The sequence below is a fragment of the Vulpes vulpes genome, chromosome 1 (genome assembly GCF_048418805.1).
Source record: "Vulpes vulpes isolate BD-2025 chromosome 1, VulVul3, whole genome shotgun sequence".
In the NCBI taxonomy this organism is placed as follows: domain Eukaryota; kingdom Metazoa; phylum Chordata; class Mammalia; order Carnivora; family Canidae; genus Vulpes; species Vulpes vulpes.
Window position 1 is genome coordinate 1343815 of NC_132780.1, and position 23780 is coordinate 1367594.

A 23780-nucleotide genomic window follows, 5' to 3' on the forward strand; every position below is an offset into this window, starting at 1 on the left:
GAACTTTCCCCAGAGTCTGCACTCACAAGGCATTTTAGACCCAAGAAGCCAGTTTACTGCCCAAATTATTTGGTTAAACTATAAAAGGACACATGATGGTCATCGGACAGGAGATACTTTTCACCTTTGCCTTTTTTAGAGTTTCCTTACCGGGGTTTCTCTAAGAAGTTTGCCACTTGAGCATTAGGATATTGAACATGAACAGGTGACTTGGATTTTTTTTGTTTGTTTGTTTTATTTATTTATTTGTGAGAGAGAGAGAGCGAGCATGAGCGCACGAATGGTGGGGAGGGGCAGAGGGAGAAGCAGGCTCCCCACTGAGCAGGGAGCCCGACTCGGGGCTCCATCCCAGGACCCGGGGATCATGGCCTGAGCCAGGGAGACGCTCCACCGACTGAGCCACCCGGGCGCCCCTGGTGACTCAGATGTCATAAAAACCTGTATTTTAGAGCATGAATTTGGAAGAATTCCATCCATCCTTGCTGCCACCAGTCAGTGCAGTGTCGGCTCCAGGACTTTCTCATCCCGCCGCATGCGACCCTGTCTGGTCGGCGGCCACTCATGTCCAGGAAAGACCTTCCGTGGGGTCCCTCAAGCTGGCCGTTCAGGCTTTGCTGGTGCGGGGGCGGGGGGCCCGGTGCCACGGAGCTTAGGTCGGCGTGTCCGTGGGCAGAGGAGTCCGGGCGGTAGGACCCGCATGTGGGGCTGGGAAGGGGTGGGCGGTGCGAGCGCGGGCGGCGGCCCTGACACCTGGGAAGACGGGCCGGGGGTGGCTTTAGGGAAGACAGACGCAGGTTGGCCGGACACCTGCGGCAGCTCCGGAGGGTCCTTCCCAGGGCCGGAGGCCTGAGCTGGGAGCCCACGGCACAGCCGGCAGCCGGCCCACGCGTGAGGCCGGGGGTCTAGTGAACCTTGACGCCCGGACAGGCCGGAGGCGGAGCCCGCACGCCCGCCCCGTCGGCTGTGCTCCTGGAGGCCTCCCCAAATGCGGCTCGTGCTACGGGAGACTATTTTAGCTGATACATAGATTTAAAAATTTTTAACAGTTGGGTATTTTAAGACCTATTAGAAAACTATAACTGGCGCGTCCTAGCTGTGATCTCGCAGCTGTTATTGCTTAAGGTGGGGCTAAGTTGGAAAAGAAAGCGAGTTGATTTAAAGTCAACGCAAAGCCAAGTGTGAAGTCAGTAACCGTCCAGGTGGCCGGGGTCACGGCCGCAGCCGTGAAGGTGGCCTGTGCAGACTGCGGGGTGGGCACAGCGGCAGGGAGCACCGGCGGCGGGTGCCCGCTGCACCCCCGGCCCCCCCACCCCGGGAGGCCCGGGGCTCGCGGCGGCAGGTGCGCGCCAGGCGCATCCCGGGTGCATGTTTTATTGATACGAGCCCCCCCCCGCCCCGTGTTTCGTGCTGCTTGTGGGTGCACTTCTGCGTCTGGTCGGCAATGCAATTACTGGCACCGTGGGAGGTCTGCAGGTTCAAAGCTAGCGATGAGAAATGTAGTTCGCCCCTTTCAGAAACGGGGGTTTGGTTTGGGTGGCGACAGGGGTGTTGCATAAAAGAAAACCTCCACCAAGCCATAACCGACCAATGAGAACGCCGAGCTCAGCGCCCCTCCCACAGCAGAGACCCCCCCACCCCCCCGAGGGAGACGACTGAGCCTGGCTGCTTCTCCTCCGCCCTGGCCACCCGGGACGTGGGGCCGCGAGGTCCAGCCGGAAAGTGGCCCTCGCCCCACGGCGGTGCCGGGTTTCCCGATGCCGGGACTCACGATGACAGGAACTCTGGCCCGGAGTAGCGTTGGGCAGACTTTGGGGTCCACGTGGAGGCCTCGTGTTGCCTGCGGGGCCGCCAGGGACCCCCTTTCTGGAGCCTTGCTGTCAGCCGTGTTTTGTGTCTAGCGTTTCGGGTCGTGGGTGTGGAGGGGGGACCCCGGGCACGAGCAGCCCCGCGCTGCCCTGGGTTGCAGTGTGGCCGGAGACTGGACGTGCCTCGCTGCAGGTGATGCTCAGAGGGGCCCAGGTGGCCGGTGAGGCAGGGAGGCCCCACAGTGACCCTTCCCTGCGGCGCTGGGGTTGTGGTGGGGACCAGGCACCCCGTGGGGGGCTGACTGCCCTGACTCTGCTGTGCTCACACCCGCCCCCCCTTTTTGTGTGTGTGTCCAGACGGCTGGCTGGGGTTGGTCGATTCAGTCTTTGAGACATTTCGGGGAGGACTCTGGGGAGGATGGGTCGGGGTGTCCGTCCTTGAGGAGCTGCTGGCCCCATGGGAATGACCTGCAAAGGCAGGCGCGCCGGGTCACCCTGTCTGGTGTGGGCGCTCAGACGGGGGGCGGGCGGGGGGACAGAGGACCCCACGGTGTGGACGGGCTCGTGGGCCACCTCGGTGAGTGCGTGTCAAACGGAATCGAATGGACCCAGAGTCTGGCTGGTCCCGTGGGCGCCAGGGGTGGGCCCCGGAGCATAATTATTTCGGAAGGCCGTGACGGCGTCCCTTCCCTGGCCCGGCGCCCGGCCCGGGCCGTCCGTCCCCCACGCTCGGGGACCACCTCCCGTGAGTCGGCGGCGGGGGGCGGGCCCCGGAGCTCCCCGAGACTCCCCGCTCGTTTTATTAACTCGGTGTTGAAGGAGTCACCCATGCTGAGGAAGGAGGGGAATTAAAAATAATGGGGTGTGTGCGTATCTGTGAAAGTGAAGATATAAAGGTAAACGCCACCGTGAATGAGGGTATTATTCTCAACTCAGCGATTCCAGTTTTCTGTGCGTTTAGGTCTTTTCTGAATCACTGGGCCACTCAGCCCCACGTCGGAAATTTACTTGTGCTAATCAAACGCTCAGCCCCTCAACTCTGGTGCCAGAAGTCCCCTGTCGCCAAACTTGTGTGTGCTTGTACGCGTGTGCACATGCACTCGTGCACGCGCGCGCGCTTATTTTCCTATATTTACGGATTAAGACCAGACTTGGACTTTCCATTGTTGTCTGCCTCTCGGTCGGTCGGTGAAAAGCTTTTCCCTGGATCCTGACCGAGGCATCTTTCTCGAAAGAAGCTCTCCGACTGGGCCCAGCAGAAATCCACGCGCGTGCACACGCACACACACGCACACACACGCACACGCGCACCATTCGGACTCACAGACGGGAAAAATAATGACCCAACAATCCGGAAACACGGGAGAGGGACTTGGAGTTTTCACTTCCAAGTTTGGCAGCCTGGTGAACTTGAAAGGTTAGCTATGAATAAGCATAATCAGATCTTTCTTTTTGTCCATATTTAATTCAAATGAGACAGCTCCGTGTTGACTTCTGATAGGGAAAGGCCACCCACCATGGTGGCGCTCCCAGCCAGCGAAGCCGGCTGGCGAAAGCTTTCTTAAATGGTGCTAATCAGCCCGGAGAGGCCTGCCCTCTATCCCCATCAGTATTCTATAATTCAGATGTGCTGATAACCTGAAATTGAATGTGTCAGGATGCAGGCATCTGAAGGGAAGCGGCAACTCCAGGCTGCGGGCCCGGGGGGCTGCAAGGCAGGGCCTGGGGGAGGGGGCTCCGCGGCCCGCCCGCCCCCGCGTGTGCATGTGCGCGCGTGTGCCTGCGTGTGTTCCAGCCTTCAGGCCCGGGGACCGAGTGGGAGGGAGGTTTCCAGCTCTGAAATATTTATAGGGAATATCTGTGGATTTGGTGTATGTTCAACGGATCCACAGACGTTTTGGCTGCTAAGGGGTGAATGGTAATTTATGATTAATTTTTTTTTTTAAGCCACGGATATTTTAAGACCTTTCTCCCACTCTCTCCTATATATGAGACAGACAGACACACACACACACACGCACGCACGCACACCCACCCCAGTCTGGTGAGCACGTCTCACAGGAAAGTTTAACAAAAGAGTCGCTATTGTCACTGTCCCAGCCGGCAGCTGAGGGTCACTTGCTATTTCTATTTTAAACCTTGATTTTTGCAAAGTTTGTCTTTTGACTGTTCTCATTCTAATCAGGCTTAGTTAGGGGATCCGCTCCAAGCTCCACACCAGGCTGTGAGGACAGAGAAAGATAAACCAGAGGGATTAAACAAAAAGTTCTGCTCTGTCAATAGGCCCGTGCGTGCGTGTGAGGCAGAGACAGAGACGGACAGAGACACAGGGAGAGACTGAGAGACACCGTGCGGGTTATCCTGAGGCTGTGGGCTGCCGGGCTGGACTTTGCGTAGTTTGGCGTCTGCGGCTCCCGAGTGCTATGTCCCCAGCCGTCCCCTTGCACCCATGACCGTGTGCCTGGCCCTCGGGGACAGGACTAGCCGCTCCCCCTACGGGTTCAGTCCCGCGGACAGTGCCCAGGTGCCCCCACCCCTGCCGGGATCCCATTCCTCTCCCACTTGGTGGCTTCTTGAGACCTGCATCGACCCCGCCACCCGCCCTCCCGGGACTCTCCCAGTCCCCACCTGTGGCTGGTTAGCATGAGGTCTCCCTGGCGGTGGCACCTGTCACTGGCCTGGTTTGGAGACATCTGCCCGCATCGTGTCTCTACTGCCACGTGGTGAGCGACCCTGGGGCCGATGTGGTGTCGACACCCCCTCCCAGTCTTCCAGAGGATGGAACCGGGCAGGTGCCGGCAGGGGGGGGCGGGGTACAGGTGCAGGTGGAAGCGGCATCACCTGTAAATGTGTGTCTCCAGGACCTGGGAGGGCCTAGTTCGGGGCTCCCCTATTCCCAGCGGGCGGGGGCCGCGGGTGGGCAGGAAGGATGAAGGATTCAGGCCATCTTTGTTTACCTTGGGCCACCTGGTGTCACCTGCGTATGTCTCTGCAGGGAGGCGGGTCTGCTCTGCCATTCAAGGGGGGGGGCGCCCCTCTTGGAAGCCCACACGTTTCCTTCCCGAGAGGCTGCTGTGTCAGAGGGTGGAGGGCAGGGTCCCGCCGTGTGGCTCCTCGTCTCTGCCCCCGTCACCGTCACTCGGATTGCCGCCACATGGCACGCCACCCGGGAGGACCGAGAAGCTTCCCTGCGGTTCGGACCCCGTGGTGGTTCCCCCAAGGGAACGCTTGGCATGTGTTTAATTATTCATCGGTGTTCCCGTCTGTATCTCTCTGCTCCTTGATTGTTTTGTCTTTCCCTAAAAGTATTTATTTGAAATTCCGTGATCAAAGCCCGAAAAAGCAAAATAAAGCAGGATATTAAAATGAAAATCTTTTTTTTTTTTTTTTATTTTAGGAGGTGGGAATGTCAAGATCATTTTTATTAGAAAAGTTTATAAGATGAAGCCACACATTATTTACGTAAACTTCCTATCTCAGGCGTGATCCTCCCACAGCCGGGCTTCTGGGGAGCGATCTTGGCTGGCATACCTGGACTTAAAATACCTTCTCCTTAAGGCAGGGCGAGTTCGTTTTAATTAAAATTAACGTTTTTTTTTTTTTCCTCCTTCTTCTTCTTCTTCTTGATCGTATTTTAGCACACACATACACACTCGCGCACATCTGTGTTCAGAATTGATAAAGAAAGAACTCTGGTTAAATAATCCACTTTTGTCTGACAACGGAATCCGTTATAGAGGTGCAAATATGCAGAAAGCTATTTGGAAATGCATCCTAGTAGTTGTCAGGTTTTATTATGCAGGAAGGTGTCATGTTTGTTACGAAGCTGAGTGCAGATGGCAGAGTGGAAGAAATGGATCACTAATTTTAACAATGATTAATGAACAGAGATAGAAAATGAATTACATTGGACTATCGGAGGCAAGAAATATTTTTGTGAAAATTTTGACTCATCTGCTGTGCTGTTCTCTGCAAATTATTTTCAGAAATTCTATATGTTGTCAACAGTTGACTGCATTTTCCATTACTGTCTATTTCTGTTCTTAAGTACTTTTGTGTTATTAGAGATACATAATTTCAAAATACCAATACATTCCTGATTACTTAGAGAAAATATATGTAACAGTGTGACTGTTCCATAGACGCCAGCCATAAAAGTCCTGTTTTATAATAATCTTTCATTCTTCCTCATTTTATCACTACATTAGGAATGTTTGATAAAAAAGAGAGGGAGGGGGCGGGGACTCTCCTGGCGCACGCAGAATAAAGAGAGAAAAAGAAAAAAAAGGAAGCGAAGGTGGTGATAAAAAGGCGGGCTGGTCTGGGGCTGCCCCAGGGCCTGCCCTCCGGGCCCCTTGTGCCGCCCCCCGTGGGCAGGGGTGCACCCCCCGCCTGGTGCCCTGCCCCGCCGTCCCCGGGGGGCTGCCCCCCCTGCACCCTGATCCCCTGTCGGCCGTCGTCGGGGCCCGGGAAGGAATCACCGGATCCTGAAGCCGTCCTAGAATTTCCTCCTCCGGTGGCTCCTCAGTCCAGTCCTGTCTGCTCCGGTGGCCCCGGTGTCGACAGCGAGTTCTTACGGGGCTTCACGCGGGCGGCAGTCGGGTTTTCTTCATCAGGCTCATCAGTGATCGCGCGTGCGCGTGTGCGAGCGTGTGTGTGTGTGTGTGTGTGTGTGTGTGTGTGTGTGTGAGCTCCGCAACTGAATACGTTTTATTTGGTTATGATCTCTGCTCTCCGTGGCGGGCACCCCACTTTTGTTTTCTTTTTAAGATTTTATGTATTTATTCCTGAGAGACCCGGAGAGAGGCCGAGACCCAGGCAGAGGGAGAAGCAGGCTCCGCGCGGGGAGCCCGACGTGGGCCTCGATCCCGGGACCCCGGGGTCATGCCCTGGGCCCAAGGCAGCTGCTCCCCCGCGGAGCCCCTGGGCGTCCCACATGGGAAGGCGCACCGTGACTTTCCCCTCCTTTCTTCCTTTTGATCCCCGGTGTGCTGGCTTCGGGGCACCTCATTTTTCTGGGACTCCCTGCAATCGAGAAACGACCCAGTCGGGTGGGATCCCGAGGTGTCATCCGCGGGCCCTTGACGTCGCAGCAGGAGCCCCTTCGGTGGGGATGTGAGTGAACTTCACGGCGAGCGCTTCGGGGCTCCGGCCACGTCGGGGGACCCTGCGTCTGCGGACCCTGGTGCCAGGATGCAATCCTTGGCCTGGAGGGTAATCTGTGTTAGAACCTTCCAGAATAGACCCCGCACACGGTCCCGGCCGCGGGTCGCGGCTCTCCCACGGGAGGAATTCTCCCGAGACGAGAGGACGGGGCGCCGGCCGACCCTCGTGGGAAGCCCTCCCGGGAGGCGCTGGCCACGCGGGGTCTGGCCTGCACGCGGCGAAGCTGCCTCCTGCGAGCTGCCTGGTGTCTGAGCAGACGGACGATCTGTAACGACTTCCTTCTCCTGCAAACGAGCCTTCCAAGTTTCCAACTTGACTGTTTTATTTATGCTCTTGACCTGTGAAAACAAGCAGGCTGTTTAAAAAGCAAAAAGTACTTGCCATGATTAGAGTACTTAGAGTCGAAATAAATTGCAGAATGAAGAGGACATTCCTCGTCGCTCCAGGAGAAAATGTCGCGGAGGTTTTGCTTCTCGAGGAGAGTCTGGGGGTGGGTGCATGGGGGGGGGCGCACCCATCTCAGCGGCCCCGGGGGGCCCCAAGGAAGGATTCCCGTGACTTCCCCTCTTCCTGCTTTTAGGTGGCAGGAAGATCCTGGGGAACGTTTAAAACGCGTTTGCGAGCGGTTCTAAGTAGTTTGCATATAATTATGGTCCTGATGGGAAAACACTTTGGAAAAACAACTAGTGAAACAATGCGAGTCCTGCTCAGGTTACACGGCATATGCTAAACACCGAGGAAACACGCGCAGTCTTTAGCGAACAAGGTAGGGAATGCTCCAGGGAGCCAATTTAGAGTGTGACTTAAGGCGAGCGTGGCTTTTCGTGGCTTTTCGCGTCTCTTTCTTCCGGCAAGAGGACTGTGTCGCCGTGGGTCCCCGGGCCTCTCCCGAAGCCGCCGCGCCCGCCGGGGTGACCCCGGGCACAGGCCTGCACACCGGGTGGACGTCGGGGGCGCGCGGCGCATCGTGGCCCAGCGAGGGGCTCTGAGGGTGCGGGGCTCGGCCCCCCGGGGGAGCTTAGCCGTGTCGCCGAGGAGGGCAAGCACCCAAGCACCCAAGCCCCGGCAGGGAGGCCGAGAGTCCTGGCTTGGCCGTTAGAGAAATCACGAGGAGCGAGCGGCAGATCGCAGGCGATCCACGTGGGAGACAAGGCGACTCCTGGGTATAGAACCATCTCCACGATTCGGGGGGCGGGCGGGGGGGCTGCGGAGGAGGCGGGAGGTCGGGTGCAGGGATGGCCTGTAGGAATAACTCGAGGGCCCTCGGGCAGACGTTCGGGTCTGGGCGCCAGGAAGCGAGTTGGCACTCAGGTAACAGTCTTGCTTCAAACAGCAACATCTGGTCCTTTGCCCCGAGCACCTGCTCACGCTGCCCCCTCGCGCTCGCGGCGGCCGCCCGCCCGCCCATCTCCCGGTGCAGGTGGGGGTGCCGCGCCCCTGTGCATCGGGCTCCACGCGGCTCCAGGGCCGGTCCCGGGGCCCACCTGGCTCCGCTGCCTCCCGGCCCCCGGCAGTTGGGTGGCCCTTCGGCGCGCGTTACCGGCTTTCCCTGGGTGTCCGTTTGTGATCACCTCCGCGGTGGGCCGGACCCACTCACCACATCAGACCCGCACAGTGAAGTGATTTGAGGATGGTTTCAAGAGATCCATCTCAACGGGAGAGCCCGTGCAAGCCGCCAGTAAGGACACGCTCACGCGCACACCCTCGCTGGCGCCTCCGAGGCCTGCACGTTGGGGTTGGTGACACCCACGCGTGGAAACACAAGGCCGCTCCGCGCGGACGCCGGTCTCCAGGCAGGTGCTCCGGGCGAGCCCTTTTAGCCTCCCAACCCCAGAAACATACATTTAAGTTCCGCCGACTTGAGTAATTATGATGAAATTGCCTATAGCCTGCGCCGGAGAATATTCCGGATGTCTGTCATCCTTCTATTACCTCAGGTAAATAACTGATTGACCTTTTTGGGGCTCTGATACTTTACTAATCAGAACCTGAAATCTGTATAACAACACTTCATTTACTTGATAGACAAAAGAACAATTGCACTTGAAGTAATGTGATTTCTAAATAGACACTGCCTGTCAAAAATAAATGCATTAGAAGTAAAATGTAGCTCAAGGAGACAATTAGCAAACAGAGGTGACACGGTAAACAGGTGCACCCATTATTCCCAAAGCTTGTGGCAATATATTCGCGTCTTTTGGAGTGATGGAAGATCATGTGACGGTTTGGTGAATTATCTCTCGGTATCATCTGACTGATGCAGCCGCCGCTGTTGCAGAACATTTAAAAATGCATCTCACAAATTACATGGTAGCTGGGAAAAAAAAAATGCAGGTTTTTTTTTTTTTTTTTTAAGAACAATGCTTTTCTAAAGCAATGCGCTAGCATACGTAATTTTTCATTTGAAAGGATGGAGACCATTTCATTATGCTGGGTATACAGTCGGTTAAGGTTGTGCAAATTCATTACAGTGTTTGTTAATGTATAAAACATTTTCCATTCTGGTTTTAGTGACATTGGATTTTTTTTTTTTTTTTTATAATGTGCTGTTTCTGAAACATCTGCCATCCTTGTTACCTGTGGGCAGAGGACGGAGAATGTACTCTTTCTAAGAATGTTTATAGAATCTTTACCAAAATGGAAAATCTTGGAAGATGAGAGGGGAAAAGGACTTTTTTCCTCGCTCCCCCCCCTTTCCTTTTCTGTCAGTTGTTAGGTTTGAGTTTTCTGGAATAGAAACTTTACAAACGGGGGGAGGAGGGGGGACCTGCCATTGGCTGCTGACAGGCCAGGCTTGGAAAAGACCAGGCTTCCTCGGGGCCGCTCTGTCCCCCGTGTTTGCACGCCCTGCAGTGGGTTCTGCGCTCAGAGTGTGTGTTCTTGAAGACTTCCCTGATTATTTTTCATCTTTCATCTTTGCTCTTTTTTTTTTTTTTTGCTTGAGGGCCCCATGGCTTTGGCATTTACTATTTCTTCTTGTTACCATAAGGATCCCAGGAAGACAGTGTGAAATATTTTTACTTGGCCTCCAGATCGGTCCACCCTTGACTCTTCTTGGCCTTGTCCAGAATAGCTGGAGAACCAAACTTACTAGGGATTCAGAGGTGGCCGTTGTGGAGGACCGCCGCGTTGGGATGGCACCTTGTGTCCCGGGAGAGAACTGAAGACAACACCACAACCCCTGGTCACCAACCCAACCTCACCCACCATCCCTCCCCACCCTGCTGGGGAGGCGGCTCGTGTCCTCCTTGCCCCTCTGTCTGGTGCCTCATCCGTCCTTCCCGGGGGCATCGGGTTTCCATGTGGGAGACGCAAGGATGGGGCCGTGCGGGGATTTCCCACCGGGGATGGGGATGTCCCACCAGGGATGGGGATGTCCCACCAGGGATGGGGACGTCCTCCGGGGAGATCCTTTGCCAGGCTGTGTGGGGGGCAGCTACACCCTGAGCAGCGAGTGCAGGCCTGGCCGCCCTGGGCTCTGCTCTGGAGCCACGGGCCGGGTCACCCCGGGAAAGGAACCGACGAGAGTGACAGCAGAACCGTCGTGCACACGAGTCAGGCCGGGGCTGAGCGAGCGCTCCAGCCGTGCGGCCTGCTCCGCGCCCCAAGCATGATTCGTGAAGAGCAGCCCGGGAGGCGCTCTGGGAGGCGTTGGGGCATCGAGTCGCCAGCGAGGTGGTGGCCAGGACGCTCCGGAGGGGCCCTAGCCTCTGAGCGCCGGGGAGGTGGCCCGCTCTGCACGGCGGAAGCCTTCCGCTGGGCTTCTTCAAAGCTGCTCCTTCCCGCTTCCCTTCATTCTCTTGACACCAATACACTTGTTGCTTAGAGTATCTTTGGGGGTCCAGAAAAATTGAGTGGGAAGTACAGCTCCCATCCCGCCCGCCTCCGTGTCCCCCCGTTATTCACGTCTCCGTCAGGCTAGTGCGCTTGTTCTAATTGATGGGCCTACGTTCATACGTGATCATGAACCAGAGTCCGTCGTTTACATGGAAAGACCACTCTGCTGCTGGTGTGCGTTGTACGGGCCTGGGCGAGGGAGAGGTGACGGGCACCCGCCACTGTCGTTGCACACCGGATAGTTTCACTGTCCTACGATCCCCTGTGCTCCATCATCTATTCATCCTTCCCTCTCCTCACCTCTTGGCAACCACAGGTGTTTTTTTTTTTTTTTTAACTATCTCCTTTGTTTTGCCTTTTTTTCTAGAATGTCATAGAGTTGGAATCACACAGGATGTCTTCTCTTAGGATTGGCTTCTTTCGGGGATCCCTGGGTGGCGCAGCAGTTTGGCGCCTGCCTTTGGCCCAGGGCGCGATCCTGGAGACCCGGGATCGAATCCCACGTCGGGCTCCCGGTGCATGGAGCCTGTTTCTCCCTCTGCCTGTGTCTCTGCCTCTCTCTTTCTCTCTGTATGACTATCATAAATAAATAAAAATTAAAAAAAAAAAAAAAAAAAAAAAAAAGGATTGGCTTCTTTCACTTAGATATACGTATTTATGGCTCCGTCATGTCATTTTGTGGCTCGATAGCTCACCTCTCTCTGCCCTTTATCCGTTCTGTGATTGAGAGACATCTCGCTGCTGCTGTGTCTTGGCAATCTCCAACAGAGCTGCGATGCACAGCTGTGTGCGGGTTTTTGTGCGGACGTAGGTTTTTGCGTCCCCTGGGTACCTACCGAGGAGCAGGGGTGTTGGACTGGACGGGAAGGGTGTGTTTGGTTGTGTGCGAAACGGCCAAACTGTCTTCCGAAGTGGCTGTGCCACTCTGCGTCCCACCAGCCGTGGATGAGAGATCCTGTTGTTCCGGGTCTTTGCCAGCATTTGGTGTCTGTGTTTTGGGTTTCAGTCATTTTAATAGGTGTGTAGTGGTATCTCGTTATCGCTTGTTTTCGCATTCCCTGAATGCCACATGATGCCGAGCGTCTCCTCATGTGCTTATTTGCCATCTGTAGATCTCCTTTGGTGAAGCATCTAGACTTCCTGCCCCTTTTTAATTGGCCTGTTTGTTTCTTGTTGTTGAGTTTGAAGAGTTCTTTGTATATTTTGGCCACCGGTCCTTTATCAGATAGGTATTTAGCTAAGATTTTTTTTTTCCTCCCAACATGTGCCTTTTTTTTTTCCCCTCTTAATGCTTTTCCTTTGTAATACGTGCATAATACTTAGCCAGCTGTTGGCAAATCGAACACCAATAAAAAATAAATGTATTAAAAAAACAAATAAAAATAAAGGAAACTCCATAAACAGTAAAAAAAAAAAAAACAAAAACCAAAAAAAAACTTAGCCAGCGCGGCCAGCGGCCTCTATTCTCATATGGCCGAGTAGCATCTACTTTCACTTGAGACCTGGGGTTTTAGGACATGTGAAGTCAGAGACACACCTGCAGTGTGTCCTCAGCTGTGTTTATGAACTTACACATGTATGCGCACGCGCGCACATATGCAGGAAAGAATAGGAAGAAATGTGCCAAACTATCAAAGCAATCACACCGGCTGATAGAACTATGGGTTGTCGTTATTTTCCTCTTTGTGGTTTCTCGTATGTTCCAGATTTTCTAGAAGTGAGCCTAGTGTTACTTGAATAATCAATTTTGTACGGGTAAAAGTAAATGAGCTGAAAAAAGCAACACCTGTAAGAGCAACTCCCAGAATGGCTCAGTTAAAACTTGTGCAACTTTCACTTTGACTGCAGAGAATATCTCTGGAACCCACACGTCGAGTGCTAGTGGTGACAATGCATTTCCTCTAACAGCCTGCTTCAGAAGACCAGGGGCTTTTATTTTATTTTATTTTATTTTATTTTATTTTATTTTATTTTATTTTATTTTTTTATTATTTTTTTATGAGAGACACAGAGAGAGAGGCAGAGACACAGGCAGAGGGAGAAGCAGGCTCCCTGCAGGGAGCCCGATGCAGGACTCGATCCCGGGACCCCAGGGTCACGCCCTGAGCCCAAGGCAGATGCTCAACCACCGAGCCCCTGGGGCGTCCCAACAGGGGGCTTTCTTATGGCCATATTTGGTGGTCAAACAGCCTGATGTTTCGCTGAGCCCCCACCGGGCAGCATACTGCGTAAACAGAGGGCACACTACGCTTGCGTACAGTTTTAGGCTTCTAGTAGCCACATTACGAGTGGCTAAGAGGGAACAGGTGAAGTTGATTTCAAGACGATATTTTTAGTGTATCCAGAATATCATGGCTCCAACAGGTAGAAAGTATCAAGAATGAAGCGTTTTACGCTCTTCCGAATGTGATGTGTGTCTTAGGCCCAGGGCTCATGTCCGTCGGGCCGGGGGCGCTGCTCAGTACCACACGGGGTCGGCGGCCGTCAGATGGCCCGTGCGCCTGCTGTCATGTCCCGGCAGCGCCTGCCAAGCGGAGCACCTGAGCGGCCACGTTCCTGCGGTAAGTGGAGATGCAAGAGAGGACGGGCGCCTTGTGCTTTCCGGTTATTTCCCATTTCTTCCTCAAGCTAAGCTACTCCATAGACACCTTGTGATTTGTTGATGATGCGCGGTCTCTTCCATGCAGGGATAAATATTTTTAATTCGTGCGCTGATAGGATTTATTCCAGAGCATTTGCAGTTTGGGGGCTTCTTTTTTTTCTTTTCTTCTTTACCGTATCTATCCCCTGTCTGGGGGCCGGGGTGGCCCAGTTTGCCAGCCCCGTGGAGTGTTGCTCGGGCTGATACGGGACCTGCCTTCCCCGGGACGGGGTGAGAGCCGGGGCCGGGTTGGGCAAGGACATGGGGTGGGGGGGCGGTCAGAGAACAGCCTTGGGGCAGTGGGGCGCCCCTCCTGGGCGTGAGCCGCGTGGGAGCCGTGCGTGGCCTGTGCTTCTTACCCTCCGAGCGCGGCCTGCAGGCTGGGTCGGAATCGCGCATCTTTCCTCCTGCTCAGGGCTGGCTTGACGATGAATTAATTGTAGGTTGGGGGACTTGCAAGCGAAATTCAAAGCCAACAAACTTCAAAAGGACGGAGTTGGGGGGGGATGTGGTGGGGGGGAGGGACCGGGGCCGACTGGGGCCCTGGTGGCTGCGGGGTGGGTGGTGCGGGCTCTCCACGCGTCTTCAGAGGGGACACCGAGTGTCTCAGTTGTCCCTTGGAAGCTCCGCGGCAAAACTTTGGGAATCTGGGTGAGAGGCGGCGGCCTCCAGATCAGCTCGCTGTCCCCTTCGCCAGCAAAGCGCGAGCCCAGTGGAACGCGGAGTTAAACTTGGAATTTCTTGGCAAGGGTTAATAATCAATGTAGATCTCCTAACAAAGGAGATGCAGCCTTATTATACTGGGAAAGTTTTTTTTCTTAACTGTCAGTGAAGCAGTACTAATTATTACTCCAGTGTAAATGAGGTCATTTCCTATTAAGAGAACAAAATGCTTAGCCTCGCCTTGCCAATTCATACCAACTATTTTTCACACATACTCAGCTTTTTAGTTTTTTTTTTTTTTAAATTTTGATAAAATCCATTCATTTGTATTAGAAAAGTGTAAACCATCGCAATAATAGTTGCCCGTGATTACCCAGATGAGCTTTTGTAATGTGTGGGTTGTTTGAATACCATGTGTTAGCTATGGAACAATTAGGCAGCTGAATGGATCTTTAAAACAATCAGATACTTTTATCTCACTGAAAAAATACATTCCTTGGATGTGTACTGTTAAACCGTAAATTCCGGGCAACGTTGAACTCGCGGCACGAGAAGAACTTTCGGGTATATGTCGACGGAGGACAAAAAGACATCCAAATATCTTGTCTTCGTGTTTTCATTTTTTTTTATGCAAGCAAAAAGATTTAAGGAATATTGTAGCAAACAAAGGGTAATTGTTTTAGCCCAGATGTTCCTTTTGCACAACAAGCAGGTTACAATGTTCCCACAGAGCTGATGAGCCCAATCAGGGAAATGATTAAAAATTGATTTTGTCCCTGTAATTACAGTATGTAAACTACTTAGCTTGGATTGCAAAGGAAGTGATTTTCTAATTACGTATATACTCTGGTGTCTAATGATTGGTTTTTTGAAGTAATGAAGAGAGAGCACTAACGACTCCTTGGTGTTCTGTTGTTTAAGAAAGACCATCTTTAGAGTAAGCAGCAACAGACAAAGAGTTTAAATTGAATTTTCAACACTGTTAATGTGCACATGGATTTGTTTATTAAAGAGACAGGGAAGTAATTTGATTGGCTCTGAGCATCTTGGCTTTTTTTTTTTTTTTTTTCCGTGCTAAAGCATGTAAAAATACATGCACCGGGGCGCAGGCTGACGGGAGGAAGGCTCCCGCTCCTTTCATCATCCCCGCGCCCCGGCTGCCACGGCGGGCCTCAGGTTCCTGCGCGCGTCTGATGTCTGTGTATCCTGAAAGCACTTAGATCGAACAGGTATCAGGTGGCTCCTGCATCAAAGTTACCTTTGTTTCAAGACGAAAGAAGAGGCTTCCCTCGGAAGCACGTCTGGGCAGCCCGCGCTCCGCGATGGAGCGTTCGAGACTTCCCACGGTGCCGAGGGCCCACGCGCTCACCCCGGGGCAGGTGTGGGGCCCGAGCGGGGGACAGGCTGGGGCCCCGGGGCTCCTGCTTCGGTCGGGACCCTCGGGGGCTGATGACTTGTGGCTCCCGGGCACCTGTTCTGGCGGAAGTCAGAGGGCGGGGACCGACCCTCCGCGGGCGGCCGTGGCCTCCGAGGTGACCCCGGGGCGGAGGCCTGGGGAGCCGCAGGCACCTGCCTCCGGGAAAGACCTTCCTTACTCGCAGTTCCTAAGGGGAGGGGGCGCAGCAGGTGGGGGGCTGCGGGGGGCACCGGGCCGGCCACGCGGGGCGGGGAGGAGGAAGGGCTCGGAGGCAGGTCTCGGCCGGTTTGGATGCCCCCTGCAGGCCCTGGGCGTAGGGGCTGGGTCTAGTGTCCCGCGTCAGAGCCTGGGTCTTGAGGGCAGGGGACAGTGGCCCCAGGTGGGGGGCTGGCAGAGGACGCGGAGGCTGGGGTGGAGGCAGGGCATCGAGGGCTCCCAGAGGAGCCATTAGCTCTCCTTGGGGACCGGCGGGTCCTGCGTGGGGTGGTCCCCAGGGGACCAGGGGGGCCCGGAGGCCAGAGCATCAGGAGCCCACGGAAGCGACAGCGTCGCCTGTGGCCAGGGCCCTGGCCTGGACGAGCACAGCGACCCTGCGTCCCCCTCACTCCTGGCGCCCACTCGGCGCTCTCACCGGCTGTGCGTGGGGGCACCCCGAATCCGCGTGCTTCCCGCCATTGGCCGGCTCCCGCCCCACGCCGAGGCCACACCGCCTCTCACCTGGACAACTGAGCGGCCTCCGCTGGTCCCCCTGGGACTCCCCTCTCAGCCCTTCCGGTGTCCTCCCCGTAGCAGCCAGCCTGGCCCCCGTACAGTGTGAATCACATCAGGGGGTTCCCCTGCCCAAAACCTGCCCGTGGCTCAGATGAAATCCCAGTGTCCCCCCTCCTGGCCAGGTATGCCCGTCCCCTCCCACCCCTGCTCGCCAGCGTGCCCTGGGCGCTCGGAACATCTTGCTGCCCCTTGGATGCACCGTCTCCTTCCTACCCCGGGGCCTTTGCACTCACTGTTTGTACCACTTAGAGTTTTCCCCCAGATTGTCACAGTGCTCGCTCTTACTTTAGTCCGGATTTTTTTTTTTACTCTGACGTCACCAGTTAGAGAGGGTCTGTGTTACCTTAACGAAAACCGTCTTCGTCCACGTCCATCCTTTTCCTTGGCTTTATTTTCTTCTTACAGCGCGTTATCCACTGACATTATATTCTGCCTTTATTTATCTTTCCTTTGAAGCTGCTCACTAAACACAGGTCCCACCCGGACAGGGACATGGCTTATGGCCGGGTCCCCAGAGCCCAGCCGAGGGCCTGGCACACTGGATGCACTTGGCAGGTCATGCCCAAATGATACCAGTTCCCTGGGCCTCTTCCCAGGGCAGCAGCTCTGGCCGGGACCCCCATCCTGGGGTTACCTGCAGGGGCGATGGCTCTGCCCCTTGGGGACACATTCGACCCTGAGAGTTCACGGAGAAGGAGAGCGAGAATCAGGGCACGTCGAGTCCATTTAGGGGAGCCGTAGGCTTGTGGCAGGGTCCCCACCCCTGGGCCCGGGGGTTCCTGAGCGCGGGGCTGGGAGGGGGATGGGGACCCGGGATGGGGTGCAGGCCGCACAGCAGGCCGAGCTCCTCCTTGGGCCTCCCTCCGGGACAGCAGGGCTCCCAGGCCGGCCAGGTCCCCCGAGGGCGGGGCGTTATCTGCAGGTGCCCGGCCTGTGGGGATGTGGAGGGAGGCCAGCTGGCCCCTGTGCCCGGAATCCTTTCCCGACGCTTCCCTGGCAGGAGAGGCCTGGATGTGGCTCCCATCTGCCCCAGGCCGCACAGGTGCCCCAGGCCCCCCAACACCCCGGGCGCGCGGGGGGCAGCGTGGGGTCCTCGGAGCAGAGCCCCTGCCAGGGAGGGGCCTTAGCCAGCTCCCTTCTCTGCATCCTCCCTGCTGCCCCTGCCTCCCATTCCCACCAGCCCCTTCCCGCCGCCTCCTCCCCCTTCCTTTCCTTCCTTCCATCACCCCCAACCCTCCCTTGGACTACTGGCCCCTCTCCCCCTTCCTTCCTTCCTTCCTTCCTTCCTTCCTTCCATCCTTCCTTCTTCCTTCCATTTTTCCTTTCCTCCATCTTTCCTTCCTTCTTTCCATCTTTCTCTTCCTTTTATCCTTCCTTCTTTCCATCTTTCCTCCTATCCTCCCTTCCGACCTTCCTTCCTTCCTTCCATCTTCCCTTCCTTCCCCCCTTCATCCATCTTCCCTCCTTCTGTCCCCATCCTTCCACCTCTACTCCCTCCCCCACCCAGCAGTTCCTGACTCACCCTCCACCAGAGCTTAGGGGCGGGGAGGTGAGTGGGATACGGGCCGTCCCGTGAGCGGGCAGGTGACACAGGGACGGCCCCCAGTGAGGGGTAGCTCGTTACTGGGACGGCCTTCCAGTCGCGTGGTGGCCAGGGGGAGACAGGCGTGCAGTGACCACAGGAGGGCAACGGGTTGGCCCTGAGGAAGGCTCTTGGCGTCTAACTCGGGGCTCCTTGCCGGGGCCCTGGAGGTGGTGGGGCCACGTCTCTGCTCCTGTCTTGACCTGCTGGGCACCATCCCCTCCAGCGCCCGTGGGCTCCAGCTGGGCTTCTGGCCAGCGTAAGTGTCCCTGCTCAGAGCCCCCCGTCTCCCCTGGGGGAGCTCAGGAGGACGGGTGTACCCCCCTACCGCCTCCCCCCAAGGGACCGGGTGTCTGGGCAGCACTGCTTTGCCCGCAGGGTCGCAGGGATGGGGCTGCCGCGAGGGCCCACTGAGCCAGGCCGCCCCACCGTCTTCCTGGCCTCCCCTCTCCTCTCTAAAGCCCTCTCCCTCGGAGGAGCCCCTCCCAGCGCCCCCGCCCCCGGCTGTCCTCCATGTCCCCTCTCCTTCTCCTTGAAGCTGCGTCCCCTGTGCTTCTTCCTAGAACCTGCAGGCCTGTGTGGCAGGGCCTCGGACCTTCCCCCTCGCCTCCGTCTGTCTCCTCAGAGGGCCCTGATGCACCGTCACACCGCCGCAGGTGCCCCGGCCTCTGACCTTCCACCCTCACCCCAGGTGCCCCGGCCTCTGACCTTCCACCCTCACCCCAGGTGCCCCGGCCTCTGACCCACTGTGCCCCCAGGCCCCCCTGCAGGTGCTCCAACCTCTGCCCCTCCACCTGCCGCCGCAGGTGCCCTGGCCTCTGAGTGCCTCTAGGCCCCCTCCTGGGCCTGCCCGCTCTTCATGCACCCGAAGTGTGTGACACGCAGCAGACCTGCCCCCGGGCTGCCGGGGCCTGGCACAAGTCCCTGTGAGTCACTGAATGAGTGGGTCTGAGCTCATTTTCAGGTGCCAGCGGCAGAGGGTGAGGTCGTGGGGCCTCACCTGTGTTTCACCAGAGAGCAGGGCTTATCAAGTTACAGTAGGTGGCATTTCAGGCCCTGGGACTTGTCTGTGCGCTGATTTTTGGGGGGGTGGCCGCGACCCGCCTTGCTTTTCGCTGCCTCTGTGCTTTGCCCGCCCCACCCTTCCTCACCCACCTGGCCTTTGGGTGCTGTCTCCTGGGTGGCCCCCTCCTCCGTCCCCCCAGCACGGGGTCCGTGTGGGAGGTGGAGTCGAGGGGAGGCCTCATGCCACCGGCCTGTTTCTGGTTATGTCACCCTGTTCTCACCAATGCGAGTACCACTTGCCCCAGGACAGCTGTTCCTTTCATTGAGTGAGACAGTCAGTGGGCCGGCTTTCTCCTCCCCCCACCCCAGTCAAGAGCATCTGATGTGCCCACCTGCACCCAGCCTGCAGTGACTGTGAGGACACCAGACAGGCGCAGCCCCTCTAGAAGGTTCAGGGGCACTAACTCGACTTCCTCTCCCGAGACCCCAGCTGGCCTCTGAACACCGGCTCTGCGGCTCAGCAGCAGGAAGCTTGTAGGGCCAACCGTGCCCCGGCGGGCCAGCCACCTGTGCATGAACCCCCTCACCGCTCGGGAGCCCGTAGGAGGGCCCAGCCCCAGGCTAGCCACGGACCTGGTGCCGGGGCCTTGGCGGCTGGAAGGCCTGGGGTCCCGTCACTGCCCCGATGGCAGATTGCCAGGGCCGCTGAGGTTGGGATCGGTGGTGGCCGGCACGTGGGTGCGGGACTCCCCCGGGTGAGGTGTCTCCGTCTTCTCCCTGTGGCTGGAATCCACAGAACTTCCGCGTGACCAGCCCCTGGGGAACAGTCCCAGGATCGTGCAGGCCGTGAGGCTGCATAGAAGATCTGAGCCTGTCCCCCGTCCCTAAACGTGAAGGGTCTTGTGAGCAAAGCACGTCGGTCTTCGCAGAGCCAGTGGGGTGCTGGGGTCTGCTCTGTGCATCCCTGGGACGGACCCGAGGAAGCACAGCATCGAGCACGTGTTGTCCCCTCTCTGGGTTTTGATGTTGAATGATACGGAAATAGCAAAATGCAGCAGATCATGTGATGAGGAGAAACGGAAGCGGGGTGGAGAGAGACCTTGCTTGTGGCGGACGCGGGAGGCCTACACCTTGGCCCTACGTCTCGAGACAGGCAGGCAGGGGTGTTTGCACCGAGCAGCGTCCCTGCACACGCCCTGCACTCAGTCAGCACACGCCCTTGGGGTGCCAGGAGTCCCCCTGGAGTTGGACGGGGTGTTGCAAGCCGGTGATTCCATGTCCAGGTTTCGAGGTCGTGGGCCGGGGCTGCCCCCACGGGCTCTCTGAGTGTACCTTCTGGTTTCCCATTCGTAGGCACACCCTCGAGCCCCCTGAATTCCGCCTCTCTAACACCAGAAGGTGCAGCTTCGGGCTCGGCGAAAGGTAGCTCAGCAAGAGGGAGCTTTTGCTTTCCCTGTAAGGCCCCTCCCGTGAATGGGGCTCCCAGCTGCACTGGGCTGGCCTGGAGATCTCGGGCGGGGGCCTTGGCTTGATGATCCCACACCACAGCTCGGGAGCCCCTGTGGGCAGGCCCCCCGGCTTCCCTGCAGGCCCCCGCCTCGTGCCCTGCTGGAGGAGCTCATCTACATGGGGCTTACTCCAATAATGGGACTGGAGAGCAGAAAACGCCTAACTGGCCCCTGCTTTCCGGGTCTTGGTTCGGGAGGGAAGACTTGAGGCCACACGACACCCCCAAGCCTGGGGCAGTTGCAGGTTCCTGGTCGGACTCCCTGAATGTCCCCCAGCCCCCGGCCACCGAACTGCTTTGGTCCTTTGAGATTTGGGTGGACCTGTGGTCTAGTGAAGGGGGCTCCTTAAACCAGGGTGGGGGAAAGAACCCCTGAGAACTTCCTCAGTTCCTCAACCTTCAGAATTCTAGAGAGAGGGAGAGAGGGAGAGAGGGCCTGCCCGCCCGTCTGTGCTTATTTCTTCTGTCCCATCCGGACAAGAAGCGGCTCGATGCCCCGCCCCCGACTCTTTTTGCAGGTGGCAATTTCCCATTAAAAGGGGCTGAGCAAATTGGGTTTATTGCAGCAAAGGTCACATAGTTCCCAGTTTTAAATTGCTCCATGGATCGAGGCAGTGGGGCTATTAAATATTGTTAAGACTCTTGACTAGCCTGGCACATTGTCACCTTGGATGCATGCTGTGTACCTGTCTTGCTGACGTCGATGTGTCCGGCATGGAGACTTGCTAACAGGTCCTGTTTTTGCAGTTCCCGCACACCACGGCCCTCAGAATACCCTTCAGCCAGGAGGGAGCTCCGTTGCTCTAAGACTTGCCTGGTAAGGAACGTCGTCTCGTAGTTCGTGGAAGTGGTGTCTGTCTGTGAGTCTGTGGGTTCTGGAGGCTGCCCTCGTCCTGGGGCTGCAGACCCCCCCCACCCCGGGCCGGGTAGGAGCTCGCCCAGAGGCTCCCTTCTCCTCCTGCACCGAGTCGGGTTGTGGAGAGGCTTCTGGACTCAACGTTCTCTGGGATCGACTGTGGGTCCCGGGGCTTCCAGGTGGGATGACTGTATGATGACACGCTCCGAAAGTCTCAGAGCGGGGTCACAGCTGGGGTCGCCGCTCTGCAAGGTTGACTTCTTTCTCTCTGTGTGACATCCTTAAGGGTCGCTGTCCGCCGGTGGGGCTGCTGCCCAAAGCCAGGCGGCCCCATCCGAGCACCACCTGCGGCCCGTGTCCCCATCACCCACCGTGCGGGTCGGCGGCCCGGTCCCCCGGCCCAGGCTCGGAGGAAACTTGTCCCAGAGCAGCTTCGCGTCTGTCATCCCAGAGTCAACATCGCAGACTCAGTCACGGAGTGATTTCCTGGCATCGAAGCTGCGAAAAACCCACCGCGCCAACGAAGGGGCAGGGTTTGCATTTGATGCCTGCAGCCGCCTCATCAGAGCTCCCCGAGATACCGCCGTAAACCCACCCTCAGATCTCATTAGCCGAGCCCACCTCCCTCTGACCACGGGCCTCAGAGGTCACTACACAACCGGGGAAATTGATAGCGGAATTATGCGCTCAGAAATTAATTTTACGTTGCTCCGAATATATATTTTTTTTATTGTGACTTTATCTTGTTGAAAAAAAGTGCTTACTTCTGATTTTGTGGATATTACTGACCATGGATTACTTTTATTTTGGTTTTTACACAACAGTTATATTAGAAATTTGCTGTTTTATTCTTACCTTCTTAGTAAAAATCCTTTTATCACACAATGGGTAATTTATATCCATTACCAGGCCTTTCAATCCTTTTCAGTGGGGCTGTCAGCGCCGTTGGCACAGTAATGATTAATGTGATCTAATAATAGCGTGCCATTATATTACCTTAGTAAAACATGTACCAACATCCTATTCGGATCTACCAAATTCATAGCTTCCTATAATATTTTTGTTGAAAGACAGGATTACTATTTTTCAAAGCTGATTTTTTCCCCCTTTAACATATTTAATGAAATTCACAATTCTCTGCCTTAGTAATCCGGGCATGTGATTGGGTTCGGTGGGTGAATTTGACATCTGTAGGTAGCGTTGCGATTTGTCAGGGAGAGAGGTTGGACAGCCTCAGAGACCCGCCACCAGCAGATCCTGGGTTGTTTTGCTTTGAAAGGAAAAAAAAGAAAAACCTGCTGGGTTTCCAGTCTCTTCTGACACGTAATAAGGAAGGTGTGTTTTAGATCAAAAGGCAAAAGAGTAAGTAATTTGGCTCCGAGAGTCCTTTCTTCCTCTCCTGTTTTATCCCCTCTTCGATCACCTGCCTCGGTCTGCAGGTGAGCCAGTGGCAGCCGCTTCACGCCCCCCTTCTGGGGGTTGCCTCTACCCTCCATCTCTGGCTCAGCCTCCCTGCATCGAGGCTGGGCGACTCTGCTGTGGGGCTGTCCTGTGCACTGTTGGGAGTTTAGCAGCATCCCTGGCCTTCCACCACCAGATGCCAGGTGTATACCCAACGCCCCCCGACTGTGACAACCAAAAATGTCTCTCAAAACTACCAGCTGTGCCCTGGGAGGGGGGGGGGGGCACAACCATCCCTGCCTGAGAGCCACTGGTCTCATGTGACAGCAACACAAGAAGATTGGTTTTGTGTGTGTGTTGGGGGTGGCGGTGGCGGGTGGGGGGAGTCCAGTTGGAGTTGCCGAGCTTGGTGGTGCTTCTTTGGGACACATCTGGCTTTGAGAGGGAAGAGGTGGGGATGGGGGCTGCACACTGCGTCCCTTTCCTGGCTGAAACCCAAGACGTCTTCCTCCTCTCTCCTCCCTCCTCCTCCTCCTCCGTCACAGAGCCTGGCCCCAACGAGGGTCTGAATTTTAGCTTCTTCCACTTAAATCCCATTATAATCACGGCTGTGATTGATAACATTCCACCTTTTCAGAGGGCTTTCAGAATCTGTGTCAACCGAGGATGACATTATCGTAGTGCAGGCGAGATGTGTTCAAACAATTACACCCTCAAATCGAAGTGGGAAGGTTTGTCCTTCTATTCTGATGCCTTCGTGACGTGGCTTTCGCCAGCGCCTCGGCCCCCTCAGCCCCCGAAACCTTCAGCAGGAAAATACATGGGAAGGAGTAGGGTTTTGCCCTTGATGCCACTCAGCTCCGAAACAGTTTGACTATTTGGGCTTCTTAGGGCTCGTGGGTAGAGGAGGAAGGAGAGGTTGTTGAGCAGAGGAGAGGGAGACAGAGAGGGAGACGGAGAGAGGGAGACGGAGAGAAAGATCCTTGCTTTTGATTCAGAACAAAAATTACTGCTGCAACATTGGCTCGAAATATGCAATCAACTGAAATCAGGAAAAGTATTTTGAATACAAAATTTATATTGAAATACTTGAATCTTGATACGTGTGCACCCATATACATGTATATAT

The 23780-nt window shown here is 56.1% G+C and overlaps 1 protein-coding gene across 9 annotated transcripts in view; it reads left to right on the top strand.

The window, feature by feature from the left end:
• Positions 1–23780, top strand: part of ZNF536 (zinc finger protein 536) — a 432650-nt gene that overhangs the window by 32678 nt on the left and 376192 nt on the right. For 2 of the 9 annotated variants that reach the window (XM_026010189.2, XM_072749744.1), the window contains one exon: positions 21142–21211. The exons of the other annotated variants lie outside the window; for them this stretch is intronic. The gene's annotated coding sequence lies outside the window, so the exon portion shown is untranslated. The remainder of the gene's footprint in view (positions 1–21141; positions 21212–23780) is intronic. 9 annotated transcript variants of the gene reach the window in all.